Raw genomic sequence first — 19,112 nt, forward strand, 5'->3', positions numbered from 1 at the left:
GTGTATTCCCCAAAATTTTAATATCCTCTCCTAGTTCTGCCTCTTCTTCTTACGCTATTTCCTTTTAAACCAGTGATTTGTTTTAAATTAGTGCCCCTTATCCCTTCCCTTCGTTTACTTCCCTTTTCACGCCCTCCCTTTTTGTTCCCCTCTTATTATTTTTAAGGCCTAATGAACGCCCTTCCTCCTTTCTTCCCCTCCTTTTTTGAACTTCCTTCCCCACTGCCCCCCCTTTGTTTATCCCTTCTGACTTTCTTAGTAGGGTAAGATAGTTCAATATCCCAATGGATATAGCTACTCTTCCCTCTCAGGATTAATTCCACTGAGAGTAAGGTTTAAGTATTTCCTATTAAAGCTCTCTTCCTCTCCTTCTTATAATAGTATTCATCCCCTCCCTTTCCCATGCCCACTTTGTGTGGTATAGATTATCCTATTTTTCTTATTTCTTCAAGTTTCTCTTGATGCCATCTTCTATTCCCCCACCCTTTTTTCCCTATCATCCTGGAATATTTAGTGCTCCAACCTCTCTCTATGAATAACTCTTCTAATTACTGTAATAGTGAATACAATTTTTGAAAATTACATAATATTTCTCCATATATGAATAGAAATAATTTCATCTTACTAAAGCCCTTGAAGAAGGAAATGTAAAGATATGAGTTTTCTTTCTTTTCCCTCTCTTTCTTATTTACCTTTTCATGTTCCTCTTGATTTTTGTGGTTAGATAGCAAACTTTCCATTTAGTCTTGGTCTTTTCTGCACAAATACTTCAAAACCTTCTACCTTTTGAATGCCCATACTTTCCCCTGGAAGTATATAATCAGTTTTGATGGGTAGGTGAACCTTGGTTGTAGACCCAAATCTCTTGCCTTTCTGAATATCATATTCTATGCCTTGAATTCTTTTAGAGAAGAAGCTGCCAGATTCTGTGTAATTCTGATTGGTGTTCCTTCATATGTGAATCGTCTCTTTTTGGCTTCTTGTAATATTTTTTCCTTAACTTGGAAACTCATGAATTTGGCAATTATATTCCTGGGGGTTGACTTTTGAGGGTTTAGTATAGAGGGTGATCTATGAATACTTTCAATGTCTATTTTTCCCCCTTGTTGAAGAATATCAGGGCAGTTTTCTTTGGTAATTTCTTGTAGTATGGTGTCCAAATTTCTATTAATTTCTGATTTTTCAAGAAAACTAATGAATCTCAAATTGTCTCTTCTAGACCTGTTTTCTTGATCTGTCATTCCTCCAGTGAGATAATTCATGTTTCCTTCTATTTTGTCATTCTTTTATCTTTGCTTTATTTGTTCATGTTCTCTTGCAAGTTCATTGGCTTCTACTTGCACAATTCTAATCTTTAGAGACTGCTTTTCTCCTATAATCTTTTGATTTTCCTCTTTCGATTTGGCCTATCTTGTTTTCCTGCTGTTTAATCTGTGTCTCCATTTTGCTTATTTCATTTGATTTTGGGGCATCTTTCTCCAATTGGGAGTTTCTGTCTTTTAACCTGTTAATTTCCTTTTGAGCTATTTCCCACTTTTCTTGCCAAATCTCTTTCATCTATCTCAAGATCTCAGATTTGACCTCTTCAAGAGCTTGTGACCAATTTTCATTTTGGTGGCGAAGGTTTGAATGTGCTTACTTGTTTGTCCTCCTCTGTTGTCTGCTCTGTTGTCTGGATTTTTTCTGTGTAAAATTTATTGAATGTTAATGCTTTCCTCTTGTTTTTTCTCTTTGTTATCTTGGGAATTGCTTGCCATTATTATGTTGGTTTTTCCTTCTCAGTCAGAAGTTTGGGTGAAGTGGGCAGGCTCTCTGTGTATAGTACTGTGGAGCTGTTTTTGCTTTCGTCACAGCACAGTGCCAGCCCTCTCAGCTTAATTCTCACACCTAATGTCTGAGCTCTTTAGGCTCCTGGGCTCTCAAGTCTAGTTGTTCTCAGGTCAAGCCTCCTGGTGGTCCCCTTGCTTGCTCCTCTGCCCGAGGCTCCTTTACAATTCTAAGAGCACTGCTTCCACAGTCTGTCACCCCTTCCCTCTAGGTCTGCACCCAAGGACCATTCTCAAAGTCTGAGCTCAAAATCTGCATTCTTTAGCCTCTTGGGGTCTTAAGTCTTACAGCTCTCAGGAGCAAGCCCCTGATGATCCTAGTTAGCTGCCAAGAATTTAGTGACTTAGTGAATGCCCCATGCTTTCTCTAACTCTTGTGAGCTGGCTCTGGGACTCTAGGTGGGGTGTGCGGGGTGGAGGGTGGATTGATCAACTCATGTTTTAGTGAGAGCTATTTCACCGCCTTATAGCATGGAAATGCCCAAATCCCACATACCTGCAATGCTGGCCCTATTGTGGGGTCCCTTCATTCATCTGGATTTGGTTTTTGTGTCATTTTGAGGTATCATGTATTGATTGGTTAGGAGAGTTAAGCATGCTGCTTCTACTCTGCAGTCATCTTAACCCAGAACTCTCCTGACTATTCCCTTACAGAACACTTTGTAAGCAAAATAAAGTTTTATTTACTCAGATGATGAAAATGTTCTTATTGGCATTATAGCTATAATCTCATTTTTCTCATCTTTTTCAATGAAGTTTAAATAAACATGTTTTAAGAACAGATTGCTTATTGCTATTATTGTCACCCCTCTGCTCTAGATCTGTGCCCAAGGACCACGCTCAAAGTCTGTCCTTGAAGTCTGCATTCTTTAGCTTCTTGGGGTCTTAAGTTCTGCTGTTCTCAGGAGTAGGCCCTGGTGATCCCAATTGACTGCCAGGAACTTAGTGAATGCCCCATTTAGTTAGTTTGTTCTAACTCTTGTGCGCTGGCTCTGGGATTGTAGGTGGGGTGGGGTGGGAGGGGCAGGTTGATCATCTCGCATTTTAGTGAGAGCTATTTCACTCCCTTATAGTGTGGAAATGCCCAAATCCCACGTACCTTCAATGCTGTGCCCAATTGTGAGGTCCCTTCCTTCATCTGGATTTGTTTTTTGTGTCCTTTTAAGGTATTATGTACTGGTTGGTTAGGAGAGTTAAGTGCCCTATTTCTACTCTGCAGCCATCTTAACCTGGAACCTCTGCAATTTCTAATCAATGCTTCTACTCTAATGCTTTTGGCACCAAGCAGAACACATTGAATCCTTCTTTTAGAGTTCAGCCCTTCCAGTGCTTGAAGACAAGAATTTTGTCTACTTTAGTCTTCTGATCCTCATATGACATGACTGAGTATCTTCACCATCCTGGTTATGTTGAAAGCGTAGTGTTGACTATAAGCTAAGTAAAGACCAATTGGGAATTTTACAGATATATATATATATATATATATATATATATGTACAGATGTTTATAGACAAATATTGATATTTATATCTATAAATATGTCTACTTACATAAAAATCCATAGTAAAAAGGGGCAGCTAGGCAGCACAATAGATAAAACATTATATCTGGAGTCAGGAAGATTCATCTTCCAGAATTTAAGTCTGATCTTGGACACTAGCTGTGTGACCTTGGGGAAGTCACTAAGCCATTTTTTCCTCAGTTTCCTCACATGTAAAAGTAGTTAAAGAAAAAAATGTCAAGCCACTCCAATATCTTTGCCAAGAAACCCCAAATGGGGTCATGAAAAGTCAAATAAAACTGGATAGCATTAAGTATTGCTACCAATATTTACACAACTTTATTTAATTTTCTCTAGTCGAGGAGCTTATATAATATTTAAGGGGGAAAAACATTTATACCTAAGAAATAATAAAATAGAAAGTAGTCTATAATCAAATGTTCGATTGTGTGACAGATATGGATGAGTACTGTAGGAATTTTGAATAGGAATAGAGCAGATATATTACTATAATAATGAAGGCATCTTTGATAAAGGAGGTAGGATGTGAAACTATTTTTCAATGGATGAAAAGGATTTGAATAGCTACATGAGAAATTCCAGGGAGAGAGATTCCAGAAAGGAGAATAAAAGTAAATAAAGCCACATAAACTTATTAAATAACTTCATCTCCCTAGAGCATGAGTTAACTTTATTTCATTGATTCAGTCAAATTGATCTATCTCTTTACTCACACACAATATTCCATCTCCTTGCTTTAAAATATATTATTTATATATTGTTAACATTATTTGTTTTTAATTTTGAATTCCAAAGTCTATCCCATCTCTATCCTCTCTCCCAACCACTGAGAAGGCAAGCAATATGATATCAATTATACATGTGAAATCATGCAAAACACATTTCCATATTAACTATGCCACAAAAAAAGAAAGCCAAAAAATTATTCTTCAATCTGTACTCAGGCTTTATCAATTATCTCTCTGGAGATGAATAGCATTTTTCATCATGGTCCTTGGAAATTGTCTTGAATCATTGTGTTGATCAGAATAGTTAAGCTATTCACAGTTGAACATCTCCTTCCTTCATCCTTTTTGATTGACCATCTTCCATTCTCTATTCCTCTGTGCCACTTGGAATCCCTCATTTTTTCAAGGTGCAAGTCAGTCACCACTTTCTAAAGGAAAACTTTCTTTATGCCCCAAATGATTAATCCTTCCTAACTTCCTTTTTTAAAACTACATTGTATTGACTTTGTATATATTAATATATAGTAATGTTTGCGGGTGCACAGAAATTTTTCTTTATTGAAAAGGGCAGAACAAAATAGAACATTTATGAAAGAAACATTAATGAAGCAGGGTCTCAGTACTTGAGTAAACAGAGAGAGAAATCTGAGAATACCTGAGATAAAATAGACTCAGAGGAAAACACTGCGTGTGCCTATGGAAAGAGAGTTCATAATATCTACTGAAAAGAAAATTTACTGAAACATTGTGTTTTATTTAAATATGGCTACTCTACAATCTCTATGGGTTTTAATTAGAAAACCTTCATAATTAAACTTTTTTTCTATCAGGTAATTGGACATTGCCTAATCTTGGTATTTATTACATAATTACGCTCAGGTAAAGGTGAGTCACCACTTTGATAGGAGGCAGAATCTAGTCAGTAACCAGAGATTAAAAAAAGAGAGAGATAAAACAGAAGAAGGTGAGGCAAAATAAAGAATTCTCTGTAATTTGGAAAGCAGACTAAGAAAAGGAAAGGGAATGGGGATTTATAACATACCAATTTTTAATGCTTATTTTTTCTGACAATAAAACAAATCTTCATGGAGCATTTCATATGCATAGGGCACTGAATTTGGTACACTGGCAGATACATAGATGAATAAAACAATCTTTACCTGACTAGAACAATTTATTTCATTGTTGTACTTATTAAAATTAAATGATTGAATTAATGAATCAATGTCATGGTTTGGTAATATAGGATACATACCCTGCTTAAATGTGATGCAGTCTATAAAAATTTTCTCTTGTTTGAGAATATTCTTAGGGGATGTAGCTTTTTCATGATGAAGGATTTGCCTCCTGCTCTGACACTGGCATTCAAATGGGTTTAGAGACTTCTAAACCCCATCCCAAGCCTAATACAACAGTTTGTTACTTAGCAAATGGGGCAAAACACTAGAAATAGAAACAGGATTTTTTAGGTGATCTAGTTGATCAATTTCAGTAGTCTCTTTTTTCTTTGTTTTTTTTTTCCTTTCTATTGTGACTATTTTCTCTGCACATTCAAATTAGATTATAGCTGTTCACTGGTTCATTGGGTTTAGTCTAAAAATGTATACTGTCTGAAGGATTATCACTATCAGTGCCTCCCAAATTAATAATCACTTGTAACAAGGGTGGTTGGGTTCTTAGGATTCAGATAAAATCTATCTCAGTGGTTTTATCTTTTACTAAGATTACACAAAGTTGTAAGGGAGGTGAATTTTCATTTGGGGGCTCTTCATCTTCTCCCTCAGGGACCTCCCTCTTTCCCTGAGTCTATTTCAAGGCCAAATTTTCACCAAACCTTGAATCCAATAACTGGCTATGTAAAGTAAGTAATATACTAATCCCTAATAAGTTGATGAACCTTTTTAGCTGAAATTACTAGTTGCCAACTATCTGTTTGACAAATTATTTAGAAACCAGTTGGCATAGAGTAGGTAATATCTTGTTAATTTAATATAATGGTAGAATTATTTTTTAGGATTAAGAAGAGATGTACAGATTAGTAGTAGAACACATGAATAGTAGAATTTATGTCTTCTAGAAACATAATATAAAAAGACTTCCAGGAAGGTTAAAATGCTTATAAGCCATTTTATAAGAGAACTGTTTTGTTTTTATCTATTACAAAGCTTTTCATATAGTTATTAGATTTTTATTGAATGAATTTGAATGAATAAAATAGAAACAGCTTGAAGGCAAGAACCCATATTTTTCTTCATATTTACAGTGCCTAGTACAATGTCTTGCACAGAATAGGTGCATAATATAGAATATATACAAACTACTCCTGAAATAATAAAAGTCAAATGAAAGACAAAATGGGGAAGAATGGAGATAGGAAATACACATATTCATGTATTCACATAGATTTACATATGGAAAGAGAGAAAGAAAGAGAGAGATTGCTTAACAGAGACCCAGAGAAACAGAGAACCACCACATAGTTGCCTACAACTTTAAAAAGAAATGGACTATGATCTTCTGGTACTGAGATGGTGTCACTGGAAGAGTATGTCAATTCAGACCAAGGGAAAAGATGCCTTGAGCTATTCTTGGAGTTCCAATTTGATTTAACAAACATATATTAATCAACTATTCTTTAGAGTTTGCTAGACATAAGATTTGCAAAAAAAATTATATATATATATATATATATATATGATTTAAGTAGCCTTGGTATACATGCCCTTAAAATATAATGCATGTGTGTGAAGCAGTGCCCAAATCCAATTAATAAAAGGGATTAGGAGATAGACTCACCCAAGAAAGCCTCCAAAACTGCTACTTGAGAAAGTAGATCCTTTTCTTTTGTTTCATAAAAGACTTCAAGACACAGGTACCATTTGAATTAGGTCTTTTAGGACTGGTGGGATATCAACAGAATAGGAGTAGAATGTAGTCTGTTCAATGTATGAAAGAAAGTATGAACAAAAGCACATAAATAAGAGAAAACAAAGTGAGAATAGAAAATAGGAAACAGCTTATTTTAGGAAAAATTTAGATAATGATTAGTAGCATGAAATATGACTAGACTTACAGATTATCAAATTATGATTAGCATTGGAAATCTGGAATCAGGACTTTGTATCTCATTCAGGAAACATTGGGTAGACACTTTTATGATTTCAAACATGGAATTAATAGAGTCAGAGTACTATATTAGGAATATTAATCATGTAGTGAAAGAGTCAAGTAGATTAGAGAATGGATAGCCTAGATACTGGGGAGAGAAAGAGGGAGAGAGCTTGTAGCTCAAAATTTTAAAAAGTGACTATTAAATTTTAGGTACAATTGGAAAAAATAAAATATTTTGAAAGACCTATTACAGAGATAAAAGTGACAGGATCTGATAAGGTGATTGAATTTACAGATAGGAGGAACTATTTCAGATATGTGGGGAAAACTTGTATGAACTGTCATAGAAGAAAGGAAACAGAACCAGGAGAACAATTATTAAATAATTAATATATTGAAGACAATTTTGAAAAACTTAAAAACACTTAACCACATGATGACCAACCCTATTCCATAGGATTCACGATGGATTCAGTTTATACTTTATTCAGAGGGCTATGGGAAGCCACTAAGGGTTCATGGTGCTGTATTAGGAATACTAAACAGAACTAGGGTGATTGCAGTGGAAATGGAAAAGAGGGATAGATTCAAAAGATATCACAGGCTTAGAAAATGAGGAAGACTGAATAAAAGTGAGGAGGGAGAGAGATAAGAAAGAATCAGACAACCTGAAAGTTTCAACATTTAGTGAGTTGTGTTCTCTACCTAAGCATAAAGTTGTATGCACAGTAATTTAAAACACATCTGAATATGAGTTTACTTCCTTTTAGATGAACTCGAAATATTAAAGAAATCCTACTTTATTCACTAATACAATGAAGAAATGAATTCAAAATGTAATACCTGAATGGCCGATGTTTTCCAATGTTCAAGATTAGTCTGCTTCATGTTTTTAGAAATTAGTTTACATTGGCTAAGCTACCAGAGAAATTGAATACATTGCTTCTATTTTGTATCTGTCCCTCTTCTATAGAGCAAATTATTCATTTCTAATTGCAAGAAGTTTCCAAAATTTGCCAGAAATCTGCAGCTGAGCAGCAAAAGAGTTTTATATTTGCCTAATATTGATTGTGAGGAAGAATTTTCCCAGAAATGGAGGGATTTGGGGGCTCAGTGGATAGAGAGCTAGACCCAGATGGGAGATTTTAGGTTCAAATCGAGACTCAGACACTTCCTAGCTGTGTGACCCTGGGAAAGTCACTTAACCCCCATTGCCTACCCTTACCACTCTTCTGCCTTAGAACCAAAAGATAGAAGGTAAGGGTTTTTAAGAAAAAGAATGAAATGGAGGGATTTCCATGTGAATAAATGATTTCACTTTCTTTTGGACCTTAAATTCATTCTCTTAAAATGAGACGTGAACTAAATGATTTTTAAGATCTCTTTCAGATCTAACAGCCCATTATCCTAAGATTATTTTCTCTGTTGATTATTGGGTCATCAAGTCAAATATTAATATGGCCATAAATTTAAATATACTTGGATATTTTCTGATATTTTTGAATATTTATATGAATATTTTATCATATAATCATCATTTTTCCACTGGGTGTGAAAGAATGATATCCCTCATTCAGAATTGTAATTTTATGTATTGAAGCAAAAGAAAAAATTAAAATATTTATTTGTATTATTAAATGAAAATCAGAAAACATTATTAGAGATTTGATTTTAAATAAAACTTATTCAAAAGGTTATTTAGCTATCCTCATCTCCTTCCTACCCTTCTTTATATCTTTCGATTATGTTAGAGGGGGTCTTGAACATTTTTTATTGTGTCATGAATGCCTTTAGCAGAGTGGTAAAATCTTTAGATCCTTTTCCATAATAATGTTTTGAATGAATAAAATCGACTATGATGGATTACAAAAGGAAACCAATTATGTTTAAACACAATTATCAAACTATTTTAAAACAAATTCACTCTTTCCATGATAAAAACTCCTGAAAGAAACTATAAAGATACCATCAAGGTGTGTATTTTTCCAATATTTCAGGTTTCACTATCTTTATAAGAATGGAATTTCTCTCTTCAGTCACAGATTATCATGCATCTATGTCTTAGTAGATCATTTTCATTAGTTGCTTTGTTAGAAAAAAAATAATAATTTCCTTGTGTCCAAGCCCTTAGTAATAAAAGAGCTAAAAACATGAATAAGCTTGTCTTCAGGAGATAGTATGAGCCTTTTACTTGAAATCCTTCTAGTTTGGTGGGACTTGTTTTATAATTCAAATCATGTATAATATATGACAACATATTCTAAAATAATAGGTAAAAATAATATGTAATTTATACCATGATGTATAATACTATATTGTATATGTGATACATGTTTATTTATTTATATTTATATATATAATGTATATATAGTATACATAATCGAGACATATTTTGATATAGTTATAGAATTACTTTAAAAAAACACTCAAAGCAAGTTTATTTTTCTCTCTTCCAGTGAAACTTGTGTGTAGTAAAAAGCAATTCCCAGTCGTCCTAAACTTTACTGTTCCAGGACATTGCATAGGTCATTGTCAATGTAGTTCCTTAAAACTTATTTCTGAATAGTCCAGACACTTTCTCTGAGGATGGTGAGAATGTGATGTCAAATAAATGAAATGCCTGCTGGAAGTGGAATAGAGATTGGGAGCTAGCTCATGGTTTGTGTTCAGTGTCAAAGATGTTAGCTGACTTCCAAAATTATCTCTGCATTTTACGGTCATTCAGCAAATCTCTCTCCACAATTGAGAGCTCCCCTGTGCAGCTTAAAAAGGCCGTGGCATTCATTTCATTTCATTTCACGGAGCACAAGCAGCTTGTTATTTGGACTGACAAGAAGTTAGGGCTGCTATTGGCTTCTTCATTCCCTCATTTATAACTTGATCTGGAGATTTAGAGTAACGATTTTTGTGTGTGTGCTTCTTTAATATGACTTTTAAAATCTATCAGATAACAACTATTCTTTCCTTCAAGAAAATCAATTTGGGACAGTTGTTTACTATGGAACACAAATCCAGACCTTATTATACCTCACATATGCCTATCAAGCTGCCCTCTTGATTTCCTTTTGTTGTTGTTGTTGTTGTTGATTTGTTTTGTTTGCTTAGTTTGTTTTATTTTATCCTCTTCTTGAATGATTATGCATTCCTGCAAGAAGAGGTAGAACAAAGTTTTTCATCTAACAATACACATGATCTTTGTCCTGATATCACATTTTTCAGTCATTGTGAAACTGTCAATCTTTGACTTTATCTAGTCTGACATAGCTTTCCATTTTTAACCTCTGGCTACTAATATCCTCATCTGTTTTTCTGAGAGGTAAACCAATAGCCAACTTCTATAGCTTTGACTCTTTTTAAGCTCTTAACAAATCATCTCTATCTGAAAAAATGATAATTTGTCTTTCACAAGTGAAATTTACTTCAAATCATTTTCTCTCTCCAGTTTCTATTAAAATAGATAGAAGGAATCTTAACCAGAAATTCAGAGTTATATATAAATATACACACATATATAGACGCATGTATATGCACACATATGTATATATACACATTTATACAGATACATTATCTTAGATATTTGTGTAAGATTTGTGTATATATAATTCTTTCACGTAATTATATGTATGTACACTTTTATATATATAATTACTTGAACTCTATATACAACTGTGTTTATATATGTAGAACCGTTGAATATATGTTTATATATACGTGCATATATATGAATGAGGAATGAGCTATCAAATATTTCTTGCTTTGGATATAAATATATATACATACATAGTTTTTGATATGTAAATATGTTTAGAAATATGAATTTATAAATATATTCATATATACAAAATAAGATAGATAGATAGATAGATAGACAGACTAAAAGACAGACAGATAGTCAGATAGTCAGGCAGGCAAGCAGACAGACAGACAGAAAGACAGATAGTTACATACATACATATATACATAAATAGATATATAGATAGATATATAAATAGAAAGATATATGGGAAAACAGAGAAATAGATAGATAGAAAGATAGACAGGCAGATAGATAGATAGATAGATAGATAGATAGATAGATAGATAGATAGATAGATAGATGGATGGAAAGATAGATGTATAGCTAAATAGATGGACTGAAAGACAGGCAGGCAGGCAAGCAGACAGACAGTTAGATATATGCATATATATAGCTAAATATATAGATAAATACATAAATAGAAAGACAAACAGATAGACAGACAGACACATAGATAGATAGATAGATAGATAGATAGATAGATAGATAGATAGATAGATAGATAGATGTATAGCTAAATAGATGGACTGAAAGACAGGCAGGCAGGCAAGCAGACAGACAGTTAGATATATGCATATATATAGATAAATATATAGATGAATACATAAATAGAAAGACAAACAGATAGACAGACAGACACATAGATAGATAGATAGATAGATAGATAGATAGATAGATAGATAGATAGATATAGAGAGATATAGATACATAAATAGATACATATATTGATTGATTCAGAGTCAGAAATACTTGACAGTTTATTCCTCTACTGATATGTGATCACTTCTAATAATCTAATATTAACCACAAAAAAGATGAGCTAAGCTTTCGATTATGAGAAGAAAAACTAAGTCCAAAGAGCTTTTGGGGGATGCTGGGAGGGAATCACTAGTAGATAAGGTGATGAAAGAAGACTTCCTAAGCCTAGCCAGCTGCTATTTACTTCTAGTCTTATTTGCTGAAGGGTTTGGTAGCGTAGGGGGTGGGGAAAAGGTTCTGTTTTCCTGTGGGAATAAAAGGCTTAAGAAGGTTATTGACCTCTGGCTGCCTTTGCTCAAGCAAACTCCCTATGAGATATGAAACATCAACTTTGAGGCATAAAGCTCAGCTTACTTCACATAATACAGTTCAAACTCCCACCTGTACTTTGTGAACTTAATTCTTATTTCCCTTGGAGGTGAGGAAAAAAAAAGAAAGAACAAAAATATTAAAATATGGCTTATGGGGAGATCTAAAGGGCACCAGAGAGTTATCTATTTGACCACATATGAGATGAAAGGAAAACCTGAAGTGTGTCTACACATAGAAACTGTTTTCAGTGAATTCAAATACTATAACTACCACTGATTAATCATGTTTTCCAAACTAAAGCATTTTCCAAATGATTTAATTTTTTTAGGAAGAAAAGCAGACAATTGTGTTTGTGTGTGTATGAATAAATCTTGCCTAGATAATTGCTTTAGTTTTAATTTTGGCTTTTACATCATTGTTTTAATACCCTCATTAAAGCTTTCCTGGGTGCTTCATCATGATAAAGAGGCAAACTTAGGTTATCTGAGGGAATGGAAGCTCTAGTAGGCCTTTCATTGTTGAGAGACATTTTAGGACGGAAATAATTAAAATTTGGAGGGACTCATCATTGGATTGGTTTTAAGCTTTCTTGCTGGGAGACTTGGGGGCAGCAAACCTCCATGAAATTATATATATATATATATATATATATAGTTATAATACTGTTGTTCTCCCCAATTTTAGAGGGAGTATTGATACTGACCACATTCTCTCCAAAGGGATCTTTAAATTAAGTTTTGTTACAACATAATCTTTACTTCCTTCCTTTCCTTAGCCTTGAATTTCTATAGAGTCACAGTGTTGCACAATGGATAGAAAGATAGCTTTAAAGCCAGGAAAACCTGAAATTCAAATCCAAATCCTGACACATAGCAAGTCAATTAACTTCTCATGGTGCTGATAACTATTTAAGGGTATAAATTGCAAAGAAAGTACCTACTTTCCCTGGTAGAGAAAACTCCCTATTCTGATGAAATAACAGGCCCAGTCCCTATCCTTATATAATGGGTTTTAATCTTATTTAATTAGGTAGTATTGTTTAGTAGGAAGGGCATCACATTTGGAGTCAGATTATCTGGATTTGAGACCCAGGATTTACTAGCTATTATATTACTTTCTGCCAGCCACTTAACCTTTTTGAGACCCAATCTCCTAATCTGATAATAGAGGATAACAAAACTTACATTTCTTAGAATAAAGGGTTGCTTTGAACAACAAATCCACAAATATGATTTCTTGTTAGCATTTTTAGCACCTTAACTACTTCCTTAATTTACTATCTCTCCCTGCAAAAGTATAATAAAGACAATAGTCATGTCTTCTGTGCTTATTATGTGCCAAGTCTCTGGAGTATACTTAACTGCTAAACAGTGTTCCAGAAGCACTAGATGTCCTTAAAGGAGCATTTCCATACTCTTCATTAAAGTAAACATTAAATCATTCTTCTAAAAGACGATATTATTTTTGAACTCTTTTATTTTCTTGTTTTTCAGTAATTTCAGTGATGTCTGACTCTTTTGTGACCCTATTTGGAGTTTTCTTGGCAAAGCTACCGAAGTGGTTTGCTATTTCCTTCTCCAGCTTATTTTTACAAATGGGAACTGAGGCAAAGAGGGTTAAGTGACTTGCCTAGGTCACATGATTTGTAAGTGGCTGAGGTTGGATTTGGCATTTGGGCTTTTTGACACAGTGCTCTATTTAGTTTATCACCTAGCTTTATCTCTATATCTGCAATTTTTAGGTACTTTTTGCTTCTCTACGTAGGATATATATCAGATGAATCTAACTACTTACTAATGAGTCTAATGAAAGAGGTGAGCCATTGTTTGAAACTTTGATTCTAACTCCCTAAAGAAGTAGGTATATGTCAGTTAACAACTTATTCTTGTAGCTGCTTTGGCTCAGGGTCCCCAAGCATTGTGGTCATATGGACTAGGGATTTGGGGGGCCTCCCCAAAAGATTCTTATCATTTTGTCTCACATTGCCCCAATCCCAATTACCCGAATCCAGTAAGAAAATCACCAACTATAGACTATGTCTAAAATTTCTATAGATGTGGGCTAAGAGGGCTCTCATAATCTACATAAATAGTCAAAGTAACAAAAGCATATAGAGTATTAGATAGCCTTTCATCTTACAGAAATGTAAGAGAAAAAAATGGAACCATCCATAAACAATTCAGAAAAATAAAAATAGTACTGACAAATGATCACCCAGAGTCAAAATAATTCTTCTCTTTCTTGTAGAGTTCTACATAGTCCTTCCTAGATGTGTGGTGCCACCCTGAGTCCTTACCTCCCTCCTCCCCATATAAAACATATATTTGAAATGCTAGATATGAAACACACAAATGATCTAACAGTCTCCATCACATTATGCAAATGCCTTCAGAGTGCTTAGACTTCTCCAGAAATAAAACACAGTTTAGGATTTATAAACAGGCAACAATGTTCCTATTAGTCTTCATTATCTGTATAGCTCATGATAATAGAGTACCCAAAAAAGTCATTAGCTCTCCCTGTATTATGGCTTTAGTCCATAGAAGTTCTACCAGGTATGTGTGGGAAGACAGTTTGGAGGGAAGGAGAATTAAAGAATAACAAGGAGTGGTCCTCTTCTTTCTCCCATAGGGATACTGCTCAGGAAATTCTCTTCCGATGGAATGATATATAGATCCCTAATTTCTGAAAGTTGGGGTGGTTCATGAGGCCATCCCTGAGGGTGCCACTATCCAAGATATCCTTTTTTGGCTGTAGGGTTAGATTTTTAGAAAACACAAATTTGAGTTAATCTCAAAACAACTCATATTTCGCATAATCCAAGAATCCCCTTAACCAGGGGCTTCTGCTGACAAGATTTTGTACTTCCTGCTTCAGTGAAGGAGATGAGGAGAAAGACTTTGATCCCACCTGCTGAATTTTCAGGATCTCTCAAGAAGAAAAGCAGATAGAGAAAAAAATGATAAAAAAATACGGAATAGTCAATTGGTTTCCCTTTAAAGAACAATGGGAGAGGCACTCTTCTCACAAGAGTTTATTCTCACAATAATTTGAAGTACCAGTTTAACTTGAGTTCACCCCACATTACGAGGACCATCTTCTAGAATGCACCAATGGACAGATCCAAAACAACAAATTCTTTTGGAGGAGAAATCCAGTTACTGAATCATCTTCTAAAGGATACTAAAGGGCAGAAGTACCCCAAAAGAGAGTGCCAAACAAAGGTTCACATCCTGAAAGCTCATAAAGTTTGTTGGGAAAGAATCTCCTGACCAATTCCCCTAATGCTTTTCCACTCGTTCTTCCCTCACGGAGGATGAGTGATTGCCTCTCAGCATCTGCGCCTGATTTGATTAGTTCTGGTTATTATGGATGTCAGTCATAGAGTTGAAGGCTTCCAGGGAGGAAGATTGAACAGTTGGGAAAAGAAATCAACATCAGAACTGAAAGAATACAGTTAGGAACAAAGGTCCGGGAAAGAGTGTGAATCTGTACAATCTTTCCTCCCCTATTCCCTACCTGTTACTTTCAGAGAATTCTAGGTAGAAACATGTTGTTATTGCCATTCTCCCATGGTGGCAAGCAAGCAATATGTCAGAGTCCCTTAAAAATGTGGTCCAAAAAGAGGATGGGCCTTAAGTCCTAGTCTACTGTCACTTCCCCAGTTATCTCCCTCTTCTCATACCCAAACCAAGCATCAAAAACCTAATAACTGAAGTCAAATGGACCATCAATTGTAATTTCACAGTCTTAGAAAAGCTAAAATTCTTCATGTTTAAGACGAAATGAGCTCAGAGATCTCCCCCTTTTATCCTAAGGAATGTAGCTTCATTTACATGTTCCTATTACACATAGGAATACTCAAAATCAGATCCTTATTGACTCAACACACCTTGATTTACAGAGTTCCCAGCCAGTGTTTAAAGCCTATACTGGTTCTTGCCAGGAAGAGGCCATCAATCTGTACCTTCTGTGTCACTTAGCTTCCTCTGTTGACTTAGCATTTCCTGAAATACAGTCTTCACTGACCTAGTTCTCCAGGAAACACCAATTTAGCATAGCAAATTACCATTTTTTGTTGCTGCATCAATGTTTCCAGCAAATACTAAGTTGTGTGTGTATGTATATGTATCTGTGTGTGTGTGTGTATTTGAGATCTACAATTATGAAGTGGGTTTAGATTTTGCAGGCCTTTTACAGAACATAATGACAGGATGCCCTCAAGTGGCAAAATTCTAACTCCACCCAAGAAGATCCTAAGTGGTTTTCTTACATAAATATGCTATTGAGCTAAAAGTGACTTTCCTCACAGAAATAGTAGCAATCTGAGAAATGAAGGCAAATGGAGTTCTTGGTGGAAAAGGAAGAGGGCATCCCCACTTCTTTTGAGTTTTCTGGTTCTTTCTCAGTCATGAAAGGGTCTGTTCTGACAACATTTATGGAAATGCCAGACAGCTTCAGCAGCAGAAATAATAACATCCATCTGGTTATGCAACTTGTCAGCTAGATATATTTTCTAAGAATGTCTCTTAGAAAGTGGCATGCTAGGGAATTCTAATTTAGAGAAGTACTTAGATAATGGAGAAATAGTGTGGGTCTTGGTATTATCAGATACCAAAGCTTGAAACTTGTCACTAAACACATACTAGTGACCTTGGGGAAATCACTTCAATTTGCTGATCAGAAGCTTCCTCATCTGTAAAATGTGGTTACTAATAACTGTCATTACCAATGTCATAAAATTATTGTGGAGATCCAATAATATGTTAGTAAAGTGCATCGTATTCCTTAAATTTAATATTGATGACAATAATTATCACCCTAGTGAATTTAAATGGCCTAAAGTCATGGCCAGAAACCATTCTCTGACTGTCAAATTTTTTCCAAGAATAGGGACTAGTTTGATATAGAGGAATCAACACAAATCTTCACCTGCTCAGTGAAAAAAATAACTTTAATATCATCACATCCTAATGACAAGAGGTCTGCCCTGCAGTTTTGAATGAAGAACAGAAGAACAGTCAATATAACTATTAAACTTTTCCTCATCTTGCTTATCTTGGCAGAGAATGCACCATAAAGGAAAATACGCTGAGCCAAGGGGATTGCATTCAAAGGCTGGATCACTCATTTACAGTCTCTGTGATCATAGACAAATTTAACCTTTCCAAGCCCTAGTTTTCTCCACTTAAAATTCAAACTAACAAATATTTATAATACTAGGTACCTGATTTGTGCAAGGCACTGGAAAATGAGGATGATGGCATGTGATGGTCCAATGAGATAATATATGTAATACATTTTGAAAAACTTAAAGGAAATCATAATTAGCATTTCTATATCATTCCTATGTGCCATGCAAAGTACTAAGCAGATTACAAATAGTATCTCATTTCATCTTCACAAAAAACTTTGTAAAGAGGGTAATATTATTAACCTCATTTTGCAGTTGAGGAAATAGAGGCAAAGAAAGGTTAAGTTACTTCCATAGGATCATACAGCTACTAAATGACTGAAGCCAGATGCAGGCACATTCTTTCAGCTACCCCACATTTTAATTGACTACAAGTTCAATGGAAATCACCAGTGACACATGTCTGCAAAAAATGCATTCTTGAGTTAATCCAGTTTTGAGTTGTATTCACTGATATATAGTGTTTAGAATATAGTAAAATGTAATTCCACTACTTCTGCATTGGTCAGATCAAACCCGGAGAATTATGTTTAATTCTGGACACCTAATTGAAGAAAGATATTGGCAACACACACACATACATACACACACACATATATTTATATAAAATCAAGCACAACAAGAATTTATTGAATAGACTATTCAGAAGACAATTGTAGAGCCTGGGAATGACTATCCTTTATAAGAGAGGATATGGAATAGAGGGGCAAGACAATTAGCTATGAATATAGGATAAAGCATTATGCAGTGGAAGAACTATTATATGGAGTCATAAAGGATGATATTTTATAATATATTAGATGACACATATAAAACATATTGAAATAACTAATATAACATATAGGTTTTGATCCTTGATCTGTCACTTATAATTGATATGTTACTGTGCAAATCATGTAAACTTTCTGTGTTATGGTTTCCTCATATTTCAATATATTGGAGTAGATAACATCTAAGGTGCCTTACAGTTCTCTTTATCTGTTTCTCTTTCCCTCCATACATATGTCTATTTATCTCTACCTCTATATAACTACTAATATTTGCAATGCCTTGTCAATAAGGGCTCATAGAGGAAAATAATAGGAATTCCAGCTCTTTAGAGTTATCCCCTAGAACCTTTAGTCTAGAAGTGATATTCCCTCCTTTAGGTCACTTAAATCTGTCCCAGCAAACTGGGACAGAAAAGCCAGATGGGGGAGTTATGTTGTGAATCAATTTCTAGTCTGAGGCCATTTCTTTGAGAAAGAATGACTTGTTATAGAACATTATAATGAGTTGTCTTCTGGAACTCCCAAGCTCTTATTTTATAGCACTTCTTAGCTTTCCTTGAATTACAAGGATCACATATCCATTCATATTCCAGGAAGTGTTCAGCAAGCAAGGCAAATGAACAATTTCATGGTTGCATCACTTTTCCTGAAAAAAATGTCTAGTTTTGGCAAAAATCCAGTTGGAGGGTGGTATACTGCTGCAAGTTAGATCACATGGCTTCAAAATGGTTGTGTATTACCTCATAATTTATAGCAGAACCATCAACTCGTGGCATAAGGTCCAGGTGGAAGCAAATATGTTTGTCAGCAATACTGAAATTCTACTCCCCATCGACACACATATGTACATACCTCTTTTCTTCCCTTTTAGAATAACTTTTCTTCTCTTCCTTCTCTTCCCTCTTCCTTGTCCTCTCCTCTTTTTTCCTCTCCTTTGTCTCTCAAATTAAGTCCATATTTTTCTTGCTTTTTTCTTTACTCTCCTGCATCTTTCTTAAGCTTGTTCATGTCAAAGGACACTTTTTATATGTCTTTCAAATTCCTATTATTCTTAGCACATGTTAGGTATGTCAAACTGTTGTTAGAATGAATAA

This window comes from Gracilinanus agilis, chromosome 6 (genome assembly GCF_016433145.1).
Source record: "Gracilinanus agilis isolate LMUSP501 chromosome 6, AgileGrace, whole genome shotgun sequence".
Taxonomy (NCBI): Eukaryota; Metazoa; Chordata; class Mammalia; order Didelphimorphia; family Didelphidae; genus Gracilinanus; species Gracilinanus agilis.